We start from the raw sequence: 12,982 nt of genomic DNA on the forward strand, positions 1-12,982 counted from the left end.
GGTGGTCAGTGGGGCAATGGATGGAGGGGCAGCAGCGCTCTGGGTCTTCTGTTCCCAATCCGATGTTGAAGCTCAAGTCGAAAGTCCCCTCCCTTACACGTGCAGATTTAAAGTGTGGAATGTTCTGCTGGATCTACCCTTTATAAGCAGGTATGTCTGAAGGCATTTCTCCCTTCTCCACTCAGCATAGACTCAAGGAATGTTTTGGGTTGTGATTTCTTTAGGGTTGTAGAAATAGATAATGGGGGATTTTGACTTGTCATAGTGTCATAAAGCAGGATATCAAAGCCAATGGGCACAGGGACAGGAATGCAGGGGACTCCATCTGATTTCTTGCTCAGTCCCCACCCAGAAGTACTTAAGACCTTGCCCAGATTTCAAAATGCAGAATTAAACAGACCATATATTGATACATGTATATATTTTGCACATTGAAGAAAATACTATAACATATAGTGTTAAAAATTATATACATAGATGTTAGAATTTTTCAGATGTTTGGACTTGGAAATGAACAATATTAGACTATATTAGATACACATATATGTGATAAAATAAAAATGCAGGGGAAAAGTAAAAACAAACTGTCCTTTCCCATCTTGAAAGTGGGGGAGATGATTACATTAAATGTTATTGCTTTGAATTGATTAGAACCAATGCTAACCCAAGTGACTGCTGATTCTAGAGGCAGCAAAAGGTCCCACTGGAGAGGGAAACTTCCCCTCTACCTCACTGCAGTCATCGTGGGAGTTCCCCTGTGTTCTGTAGAATTATTCAGCTCTCACAGCCTGAGCTGATAAATTCAGCTAGGTCATTATCATTGTTCTTACAACTTTGGTCCTTTTTTCTTGTGCTACTGTTTAAAATGGGTTGCATGTATGACTATTGCATCATGAGTTTCCAGACATCTCATGGGCCACTTGTCTGTGTCTTGCTCTAAAAAAACACCAAAATCCAAACAAACAAACAAAACCCAAAAACAACTTTCCTAACATTAACCTTTGAAAGCTGCCTGTGATGGATGCTGACTCACTGACCTCCCTGCTTCTCAACCCACAGAGAATATAGAAGAATTGTCAGGTCTTAGAACACGTGGTCAAGGTAAGGATGTGCCCAGTGAAGTGTGTGGTGGATCCCTGACCCACCGCCCTTGAGCTCAAATAAGAAAAATAAGCAGAATATGCAACCAAAGAAGCCCTGGCAACTTGAGACTCAGGGGCACTATACCAAGACTGACAGAAGGAGCAAAGGCAAAGGTGAGACATCTGAAGGGTTGAAATCATCCCTGGACATTGGAGTTCCAGTGTCTCCCATTGACTCTGTGTCTGCAGCCTTCTCTAAGCATGGATAGAGGAACTCAACAGAAATGCACACAGAGCACAGCATACTCCAGAATGCCTCACTCAGGAGCTCATGCTGCACCTGGAGGAGGCAGGATTATGGGGCCATCTTTAGACTGCACATGGCAGGTAGGATAGCAATGGAGTCCAAATGAAAGTACATGTGGGGCTGCCTGGAATCGGGGGCTGTAATGACATGAGGGCAGAAGAAGCGTTGACAAAATTTGTAAAACCTTCGATGCTTTCTTCACTCCAAAATATGAGCAACGACTACTGAGTACCTGGAACATGGCTGGTCTTAACTGAGATGTGCTACAAGTGTAAAGAGGCAGTTTTGATGATATTGCACCTATATATATATATTTTTGGTAACAATTGTATATTGATTACATATTTAAAATGATAATATTTTAGATATATTCGGTTAAGTGAATTTTTACAATCTATTTCACCTGCTTTAAAAATTTTTTTTTTTTTTTTTTTTTTTTTTGAGACAGAGTCTCACTTTGTTGCCTGGGCTAGGGTGAGTGCCGTGGGGTCAGCCTAGCTCACAGCAACCTCAAACTCCTGGGCTTAAGCGATCCTCCTGCCTCAGCCTCCCGAGTAGCTGGGACTACAGGCATGCGCCACCATGCCCGGCTAATTTTTTCTATATATATTTTTAGTTGTCCAGATAATTTCTTTCTATTTTTAGTACAGACGGGGTCTCGCTCAGGCTGGTCTCGAACTCCTGAGCTCAAACGATCTGCCCACCTCGGCCTCCCAGAGTGCTAGGATTACAGGCGGGAGCCACCGCGCCAGGCCTATAAATTTTTTTTAATTTGCCTACTAGAAGATTTGAAACTCATGTTGCTCACATTTTATTTCTTAGATGATTTTCTTCTTTTTGAAATCTCAGGCCGCCTGCTCAAAAGACCAGAGGCCGGGAAAGGTCATAAAATCTCAAATGCTAAAATAATTATCATATTGTTTTCATTTGTGATAACATATACATATACATATATATAATTCACAATTTCACATAACCATATATACAAGGTTAATGCAAATGTCCCGCTGGGTGGGGCGAGGCCCCGGGCGGGGAGACAGCCCTCCATGAAAAGGGGCGGGTCCAGGGACCTGTCATTCTTGTCTCATTCGGCCCTGTGTGAGATCGCGTCTCCTGTCAATCACGGCCCGGAGGGGAAGGGCCAGGAATCCTGTCCAATGAGGAGCGCCGGCCTGGGAACTGTCCAATCAGGCACCCAGCAGGAAAGGAGGGGGCGGTGTTCCGGGACTGGCGGGGCCTTTGTCTCTCACTACAGCCGGAACGGCGGAGTCCGGCGTCCGTGCTCTGCTTTGTTTCCTCAGCTCGGGAGGCCCAGGTGGCTCTGCCACAGCCTCTGTCACCTGGGGACCTGCAGGCACTGGGAGAGCCGTGGCCAAGATGCGCGGACCCCGCAGAAGTTAAGAAATGGTGAGGGTGATGCGGGAGCGACGGAACGCGGAACCGGCTGTGGCGGCCACGTCCTCCCTGTCCGCCCCGGAGCCTGAGACTCCGGTCCCCCGCCCCCCCCGCGGCTCCGCCCCGGGTCCCCTCCCCGCCCCCCGCGGCTGAGCCCTCGGTCCCCTCCCCGCTCCCCGAGGCTCCGCCCCCGGTCCCCCTCCCCGCCCCCCGCGGCTGAGCCCTCGGTCCCCCTCCCCGCCCCCCCCACGCGGCTCCGCCCTCGGTCCCCCTCCCCGCCCCCCCCACGCGGCTCCGCCCTCGGTCCCCCTCCCCACCCCCCCCCCACGCGGCTCCGCCCTCGGTCCCCCTCCCCACCCCCCCCCACGCGGCTCCGCCCTCGGTCCCCCTCCCCACCCCCCCCCCACGCGGCTGAGCCCTCGGTCCCCCCTCCCCGCCCCACGGGGCTCCCCCCCTGGCTCCGCCCCGGGTCCCCCTCCCCGCCCCCCGCTGCTGAGCCCTCGGTCCCCTCCCCGCTCCCCGCGGCTCCTCCCTCGGTCCCTCTCCCCGCCCCCGCGGCTGAGCCCTCGGTTCCCCTCCCGACCCCCCCCCACGCGGCTCCGCCCTCGGTCCCCCTCCCCGCCCCCCCACGCGGCTCCGCCCTCGGTCCCCCTCCCCGCCCCCGCGGCTGAGCCCTCGGTTCCCCTCCCCACCCCCCCCACGCGGCTCCGCCCTCGGTGCCCCTCCCCGCCCCCCCACGCGGCTCCGCCCTCGGTCCCCCTCCCCGCCCCCCCACGCGGCTCCGCCCTTGGTCCCCCTCCCCGTCCCCCCCGCGGCTCCGCCCTCGGTCCCCTCCCCGCCCCCGCGTCTCCGCCCTCGGTCCCCTCCCCGCCCCCCGCGGCTCCGCCCCTGGTCCCCCTCCCCGCCCCGCGCTGCCGTGCCCTCGATCCCCTCCCCGCCCCACTCGGCTCCGCCCTCGGTCCCCCTCCCCGCCCCACGCGGCACTGCCCTCGGTTTCCCCCATTCCCGCCCCTCTCCCGCGCAGCTCAGGACTTAGCTTTGGGAATCCTGCCAAGGAAAAGAAACAGGGAAAATCTGTCCTCCGTTATGGCTGTAGAAAATGAATACATTTCCACAAGAAAATGTGGTAAATTAATTAGTAAATTACATGGATTCATGAAAACATCAGTTTTTCTTTTTTCCTAGGTGGAGAATTTGTGACAGTGGATAGCTCTGTGCACTGTGAGTGATTTTGCTGGATTCTTCAAAGTGGGTATTTTGTTATTTGAAACTAAGTGAATGACCCTTATGGGAAGTAGAAGCCTGAGCCCAGGGACTCCAGGCCAAGCCAGTCTGAAAAAGGAGGTTGTTTAAGGCCCAGTTCGTTCTTCCTGGGGATCCTGCCTAGCAGGTGCCCCAGCTGCCTGCATCAGCCATGGAAGGAGCCGGTTATACTGAGAGAAGCTACAGAGCCCTGGAAAGCCGGGGACTCCCAGGAAGATGAGGTTGGAGTTGGTACGGAATGGGGTTTGGAGACCCTGAACATGGAATGGTTATTATTAAATACTTTGGGGCTGTGTCTAGACTTTATCAAATAAGTTTGAATTTAGGTAAGCAGCTACTTAAATCTAAAGGAATATTGCAACAGGTGGAAAGCACCAACTGTAAGATTTTTGAGGATCTCAAGGTTTAGGCAGAACAAGTCTTTCTTTCATAGGGAGGAGCAAACAACATTAAAAGGTGGGAGAGGGAGGGCAGGATGGAGGGTGGCAAAATCAGGTCCTAGATCAGAACAGTTCACCCTAAAGTCAGCTTGTTCATGGGAGGGGCATAAAGAGGGGTTGGACGTTGGTTCAGGCTGAGGGTGGGTCAGTGTTCTGGGACCAGGGGAAGGAGAGATACTTAAGGAAAGTTTAGTTACCAAGTATTTTGTTTTGACCACTGAAGACAAAATTGTTCAGCTGATTGTTTATGAGAAAAAAACGGGAAATTTGCGAAGTCTGTATGTGGCTTTCGGATGGGGAAAAAGCAGCATTGTACAAGTCACAATTGGAAAGATGTTTCTTTGCACTAAGCTGTTCTTTCAGACAGCGTATGGAGGATCTCTTTAAGCACAGCTATTTACCAGCGTTACCTGCCCACCCCATCGTTCCCTGCCACTTTCCCTTGTCCTATAAATCTCTTCCATTTGGCTGTTTCTGAGTTGTGTCTTTTATAATGAACGGTAGATGTAGGAACAGTATTTTGCTGAGTTTTGTGAGTAGTTCCATCAAATTACTGAACCTGAGGAGGGGGTATGGGAGCCCCGATTTACAGGCAGTTGGTCACAAATCTAGATGGTCCCCTGAAACTTGGAACTATGACTGAGTCATGACCTTGTGGGATCTGTGCTGACTCTGGGTGGTGTCAGAATTAAGTTATTGGATGCCCAGTTGGTGTTGGAGAGTTGGTTGGTGTTCAGCAATCACCACACTTTGGTGTCAGACGTGGTGTCTGATAAAAGACATCACAGGGGCCTGGGCTAGAGGGAAACTCTGAGTGTCTTGGGGAAAGGAGACTGTTGCCCCACACACAGGCTGTCACATTGCACAGTGTCCTCTGATTGCAGGTTTTCTCCCAGGGAGAGAGAGACCTGAGGATGTAGAGGGAAGGAGTTCTGAGAACAGACCCCCCCCCCACACACACCCTGCTGCCACCACATGGTTCCCGCCAACTCCTGAACGCACCCACTAGGCACTGAAGTGGCCACGCCCCTCCCAGGACAGGGCTCTAGCCTCAGGAATCCCACCACAGTGTACTTGCTCCTAGAGTGTCCTGCCAGAATTCTACACGGGTACCTAGCAGACTGCTGGCTTATTCTCACCCACAGACACTGAATGTCTAGCAGCAGCCTGGGCCCTCCACCAGTCTAGTCTTCTGGACCACCTGATTATAAACTCATCTGTCTGCATGGACACAGGAATGAGACAGAGCAGAGCTCCACCTGGGCCAGTATGTGCAGCACAAACTCTGCACCGTCCTCTTCTCACAGGTCCTTGATAACACTTTTTTCTGTCTTTTTCACCACGAACTCTTCTTCTTATACACACAGTCTGCCAAAGCCATCCCTCAGGTTCCTGAGTCCAGCACCTACTGGGATTTAGATGTCCATAAGTTCAAGACCAGGGCTTAGACCTGGCTATTGTAAGAGAAAATACAAATTAGAAATGAGACTTAATCTTCCAACTTGAAAATAAGGGAAGATATATATATGTATGTGTGTATATATATATATATATTTTTTTTTTTTTTTTTTTTTGAGACAGAGTCTCGCTTTGTTGCCCAGGCTAGAGTGAGTGCCGTGGCGTTAGCCTAGCTCACAGCAACCTCAAACTCCTGGGCTTAAGCAATCCTACTGCCTCAGCCTCCCGAGTAGCTGGGACTACAGGCATGTGCCACCATGTCCGGCTAATTTTTTTTCTGTATATATTTTAGGTGGCCAGATAATTTCTATTTTTAGTAGAGACGGGGTCTCGCTCTTGCTGGTCTAGAACTTCTGACCTTGAGCGATCCACCCGCCTCGGCCTCCCAGAGTGCTAGGATTACAGGCATGAGCCACCGCGCCCGGCCTAAGGGAAGATATTTTGCTCTCCTTGTTTTAAAAGCATTTAATTTAGAAAAGTTTTTTATGTAAATTTGTTCTCTGCCTCTTTGTAATATATGTATAAATAATTTTAACAGATAAATAGGCCATTTGTCAGTCTTTTGTTTTGACTCAGACATACTTTTCTTTTGGATCTGGAACCAATTCCTTTGAAATGTAAGCAGCAAAGAATATAGAGTCCTATCAGTCTTATCTCACAGTTTCTGTAGGAGAGTAGAAGCCTATCCTTCAGCAGGTATCTGGCTCCAAGTTGCAAAACTGCCTCCTGTTGTAAAGACAAAGGAAGTTCATTTTTCCTTTGAATATAGCCAATTAGCAAACATAGATGGCCTCCTCAATTCCAGGTGAATTCAGGGTGAGGTATATATGACAAATGGTGCCGTGAAGTCTTCTTGAGGTCTAATTATGCTGACTTTCTGTCTTTGCAGTCTCTCAGCAGATTGCCAGTGATTTACTTTACATTCTGATTTAATTATACAATAAATCCGTTTTCTGTTCTACAATTTTAGAGCTTTATTCTGGGTTTAGAAACTATTTTGTTTTTAATTATATTTCCCAGACACTGTCCAGAATTACCAGATATAAGATAAACATACAAGGTGCCCACCAGTCTTCATTCTAGAGTGGTCTTTCCCTCTCGGGCTTTCAGGCACAATCCACAATTGTGCGGCAAAATGCATGCTGTCCCCAAAATCTGCAGGCAGAAGTCTCTCTGCCTGTTTGGGATCTATAGTCTTTTCTAGAGCAGTTAAGCCAGGTTTCTACAAAAATAACTTCACAGGGCAGCAACCAGGCATTCCACATTTCAGCGTCTGTGACGTCTGCAGACCTGTACCTGATTCAGAGACCGTGGGGCCCAGAAACCCAGCCAGCCTCACTCGTGCATTGAGTGGGCCTGGGAATCTCCACTCCCTTCTCTCGCCCAAATGCCCACCAATGTGCAGAGATTACCTGCTGCTTCTCAGCCCCCTCTGAGACCTAAATCTGCAGCTTCAAATTGTGACTCCAAATCCTGGGATGTGAGGAAAAAAGAGAACTTTTATTTGAGAATGGCAAGTTCTTTTATTTATTAGGCCCAGACTCAATTGTGTCCTCCTCCTCCCTTTGAGCTATGTGTTTATCTCTTGAAATTGCTCTTGCCACAAGTAGCTATAAATTAACCTCATAATGCCACAGTGGACCCTATAACTCACATTCTGTAGCCTAACAGTTCATAGCCAATCATGAATTAATGTTAATTCTGTAAACCAATGAGAATTCGTGACAACGTTTATCAGCCCGCTCATTGTCTCCCTTTTTTGTCTTTGAAACTTGTTTTGTAACTGCTGCTAATCAGCGTGTGTATTCAGGGAAATTGGAATCTCTGCTTGCAGGTTTCAGTCCTCAACCTTGGCCCAAATAAACTCTACTCATATTAATTTTTTCTCAGCTTCTTCATTTAGGTTGACATTCCCTTTAGAATGTGTTAGCGCAGGCTCCATGAGGGGATCTCCCCTCTAGTTTTTCTCTCCTGACTGTAAACCCCCAAGAATGCAGAGCCAGGTTGATCCAACCTGGAACCTAAGAGCTGGGCTCCACCTGGGATTCACAAGACAGGGCCAGATTTCGGACTGAGAATGTGCAGGAAACCCAGGGGCGACATTTTCTGCATCATGACTGATCACCATGGACATCTAAAATCCCCTTTTCAGAGTGGAGCCCTTCAAATGTTCCAGATGTTGCCCAGTGACGTGCTGCAGTCATGTGAGGGGCACCTGGTGTGAACAGCATCTGGTGGCAGGATCTGTAAGTGTAAACAAGCACTTCAGCAGTGGGAGGGCAGCGCCACAAAATATCCAGAGCTGTGACCACAGCCACCCTGCCTGGTAACTGTGTCACTGGAGCAGCGTGCTCTTGTCCTTCCTTGTACACGAGAGTTAGCAACAGGGACAGGTGATATCACCTGGATCTAGAGTCGGCAGCTCCACCAGGGCAGGTTCATTCTCTATCCTGACCCCTCAGAGTCAGCCTGAGTCTCTCCTGCCTGGATCACCATGGAGGCATCAGCCCAGGCTCACTGGGGACCCACTTAACACCTGGGAGACTTTGGGACATTGGGGATGTCCTGTGCTGACTGGAGTCAGGCTGACAATAGGGTCTAATCTTTCTTCAATCTCAGGGGAATGGCTTATCTATTATTTGTTTCTTTCCTTAAAGAAGGAAACTGGTTGATGAGTTCCCAGATGAGGGTTCTTCCAGTTTCCTGGTACTTGGGTGAAAAACAAAGAGATCTAGAGACTCAAACTGCTAGATAAACCAATTACTTCTATTTCATATGGCTATTGGGAAAACAGTTGAAGCAGTCATGGACCCAGCCATCTAGCAACTTTCAGTTAAAGCAAATGGATACATGGTTGAATTCAACGTAGTGTGGTTACTACAAAGTAGGGAGGGGTACAGGGGACTGTGGCTTCATTTGGGTCACTACTTTTTAGATTCTTTTTTCTAATAGCTTGGTTTGGAAGTTCAGTGTTACCATCTTTTTTTATTGGTCAGATAAACTGAAATAAACACAGGCTTTCCCACTTACTGGATGTTTCACAATATATTCTCCTTGGACCAAAAGCACTGGCATCACTGCTGAGCTTGTTAGAAAGGCAGAAACAGGCCTCACCCAGATCTCCTGAATCAGAATCTGCATTTTATTAACAAGATCTTTAGGTCACTGTTGCACACATTAAAATTTGAGAGGTAACTTCTAACTCATTGTGACTTCCCTATGTGAGAAATGTTCACCATTTATCCTGTATAATAGGACCGAAAAATGTATATGTCTGTGTTAATTCCCTTAATTTTATACTGTATCATCCACAATAGTATATCATCTACTCTGGTTTTGTAGATCTTATGCCATGTTCTTTTCCTCAGAGAATACATTATAGACTATTTCTGTGTTAAAAATTATCTTATTGCATAATTTCATTCAATATGTAAGTCAGAACCTGTTCTTTCACCTACAAATTAAAAACTCTTCCCATGGTTACTTGGTAAATATGATTTTTATTTCAGAGACAGTTAAAATTCGAATATGGGGCCATAGAATTCCCTCTGGAGGAGTGACAGTGCTTACACCCTGCTCAGCAGAATTTATATATAGATGTGATGGTAGAGAACTACGGAAGCTGGTCTCCCAGAGTGAGAGTCACTTCAGTGCCCCGTTCCCATTCTACACTAAGAATTTCATTTTCCTTTCTACAATTTTTTTAATTATTGCTTTTCATGAATGAGTTTCTGATCTCTGCCTTCAAAAATAACTTGGGGACTTCTTGGTATAAAAAAGAAAATCTTCTATCTTTTTTTTTTTTTTGAGACACAGTCTCTCACTCTGTTGCCCGGGCTAGAGTGCCGTGGCATCAGCCTAGCTCACAGCAACCTCAGACTTCTGGGCTTAAGTGATCCTCCTGCCTCAGCCTCCTGAGTAGCTGGGACTACAGGCATGCGCCACCATGCCTGGCTAATTTTTTCTATATATTTTTAGTTGTCCAGTTAATTTCTTTCTATTTTTAGTAGAGACGGGGTATTGCTCTTGCTCAGGCTGGTCTCGAACTCCTGAACTCAAATGATCCTCCCTCCTGGGCCTCCCAGAGTGCTAGGATTACAGGCATGAGCCACTGCGCCCGGCCAGAAAATCTTCAGTATCTTTTATTTTGATGTTAACCTTCCCTTTTTGAGGTGATGTATTATACATTCTTCACTTCAGTGGTAATTCCAGAAATTTTATAGCATAAAATGTCATTGCCCACTCCTTAAAATCCAATTTTCAACACCAATTGTAAATTCAGTAGGACTGTGTAGCAGAGTTAAGGCCCTACAAATTGAAAATAGTTCCTAAGTATTATAAAGGTTCTTTCACAAAATACAATTTTGAGATTTTTTTTTTTTTAATCTTCCATAATACTGTTTTCTCCACTGAGTATAGTAGTAGGTTGATAACTGGACAATCCTAGCAAGAGTCATGGTACCTTTTTTCAATAAAACAGTTCTTTCTATCTCTAAGCTGTCTAGAGCAAAGGAAAGGGCCCTGGAATGTGAAAAGAGAGGAGACAGCAGCCCAACACCCAGACAGGTGGGATTGAATGAAGCAAATGACACAGGTGAGAGATCCAAAGATCAAGGAAGAAGCCAGACTTTAAAATGTTTGGGAAGTCTGCTGCAGTGGAAATGGTTTCTGAGAAGCCTGGGTTTCTTTCTCTCGCTCTCACATAGGGGCATCTTCTGTCCCATGCTCTTGCATTCTCTAAGGACTCTACTTCCCTTCATTGATCTTCCTTCAAGGTTACAGTGAGAGCCGAAGTTCTCTTCCTGGCTTATAAGGGGATGCATGGTCTGACTACTCTTCTACTGGTTTTAGGGACACAGGAATATCTGGGTATTTTTCAGAAACTCTATGTTAAACTATTTTTTTAAGTTCCCTTTTTACATCTTGTCAAAAATGTTTGAGAGTGGTTGTGATATTGGAATTTGGTTCAGAAATCCCAGGAATGCAACAAACATGTTTTCTGCTTTAGGGTTTCCTGTCCTATGGTTTCCAATGTGATTCTATAGAAATTCATACTCAGTAATTTTAGCATCTCCCTAAATGTAAGAAAATCTAAAGTTATTTCACTTCACAATTTTATTTTTTTAGTATGAACTGAGATTGGTAGTTTAAACTCTATATGGCCAAATTCCTTAACTGTAATATACTAACAGAGGAATGTATCTATTCCCTATATTTCTTAAATATATTATATTGTTGGGCAGCAACTGAACATATATTGATCTCCCACCTATCACCTTGTTTTTTAATAACTATAATTTATAATTTTTTTAAGTATGAAACTTATAGGGATTGTTATTCATATATATATACCACATGTGTATATATATGGGTATGTAATGTGGATTGTTTCACAAATAAAAATTGCATAACTATCTTTATTGTGTACAATATAATGATTTAATATTTATGTACATTGTGAAAGGACTAAAACAATAAGTTAACGAACATGTTTATTATCTCACATTGTTACCTAGTTTTTGTACTGTTAACACTTACGGTCTACTGACTTAGCAAATTTTAAGCATACGAAACATAATGAAGCCGTACATTATATCCCCAAGATTTACTCATCTTATAACTGAAAGTTTACCCCTGGAACATCTTCCCAGTTTGCCTGTCTCCAGGCCCGGGCAGCCACCTTTGTACCCCACGCTTCTATGAGTTCAGCCTTTTCGGATTCCCTGGGTAAGTGAGATCATGCAGCATTTGTCTTGCTGTCCCTGGCTTCTTTCACTTAGCATAATGTCTTCCAGGTCCACACATGTTGAAATGGTAGGATTTTATCATTTTTCATGGCTGAGTAATATTCTATTGTGAATATATACCATATTTTCTTTATCCATTCAGTGTACACAAACATTTAGGTTTTTTTTAATATCTTGGCAATTGTGAATAATGCTGCAATGACTATGGGGGTACAGATATTTCTTCAAGACATTGATTTTATTTCCATTGGTTATATTCAAAGAAATGAGATTGTTGGATTTTATGGTAGTTGTGTTTTTTAATTTGCTTCATAAAGAATCTCCATACTGGTTTTCATAATGACTCTACCAATTCTCAACTCACCAGCAGTGTCCAGGATTTCTTTCTTTTTTTTTTTCTCACATCCTTGTGACTCTGCTCTGTCTTTTTTTGTTGTTGTTGTTGTTATTAATAGCCATCCTAACAGGTATGTAATGATACCTCATCGAGGTTTTGACCTGCAGTTATCTGATCATTGATGTTAAGCATCTTTCATATACTTTTTGCTATTTCTATGTCTTCATTAAAAGAATGTGTATTCAGACTTTTTCCTATTTTTAATTGGATCATTATTATTGTTTTTCTCTTTGATTTGTATGAGTTTCTTATATATTTAGGTTATTACCTTCTTGTCAGATATACAATTTGCAAATATTTTCTCCCATCCTATAGGTTTTCTTAATTTATAATTTTCTTTGCTGTACAGGGCTTTTTAGTTTCATGCAGTCCAAATATATTTGCTACTGTTGGTGTACTTTTGTTGTCATATTCAAACAAACCATTGTCAATACCAATATCAAGGAGATTTCTTTCATGTTTTGTTATAAGATTTTAAAGAATTCATGTCTTACATTTAAGCTTTGATTTTATTTTGAAGTCATTTTTGGGTATGGTATGAGAAAAAACATCTGATTTTATTCTTTTGTTTAAGGGTATCCAGTTTTCTCAGCACCAAGTATTGGCAAGACTATAATTTCTGCATTGTGTATGCTTGGTGAGCTTGTCAAAGATTAGTTGATCTTTTAGGCATAGGTTTATTTCTTGGCTTTCTAGTCTCTTTCATTGTATTTTTTTCATCAACTACTATGCACATATCATCTGTTTTTATTACTATAGTTTTGAAGTATAGTTTGATATCAGAAAGTATTATGCCTCCCCAGCTTTGTTCCTCAAGATTGCTTTGGCTATTCAAATTCTCTTTCAGTTTTATATCAATTTTAGGATTGTATTTTCTATTACTGTGAAAAATA

This window comes from Lemur catta, chromosome 13 (assembly GCF_020740605.2).
Source record: "Lemur catta isolate mLemCat1 chromosome 13, mLemCat1.pri, whole genome shotgun sequence".
In the NCBI taxonomy this organism is placed as follows: domain Eukaryota; kingdom Metazoa; phylum Chordata; class Mammalia; order Primates; family Lemuridae; genus Lemur; species Lemur catta.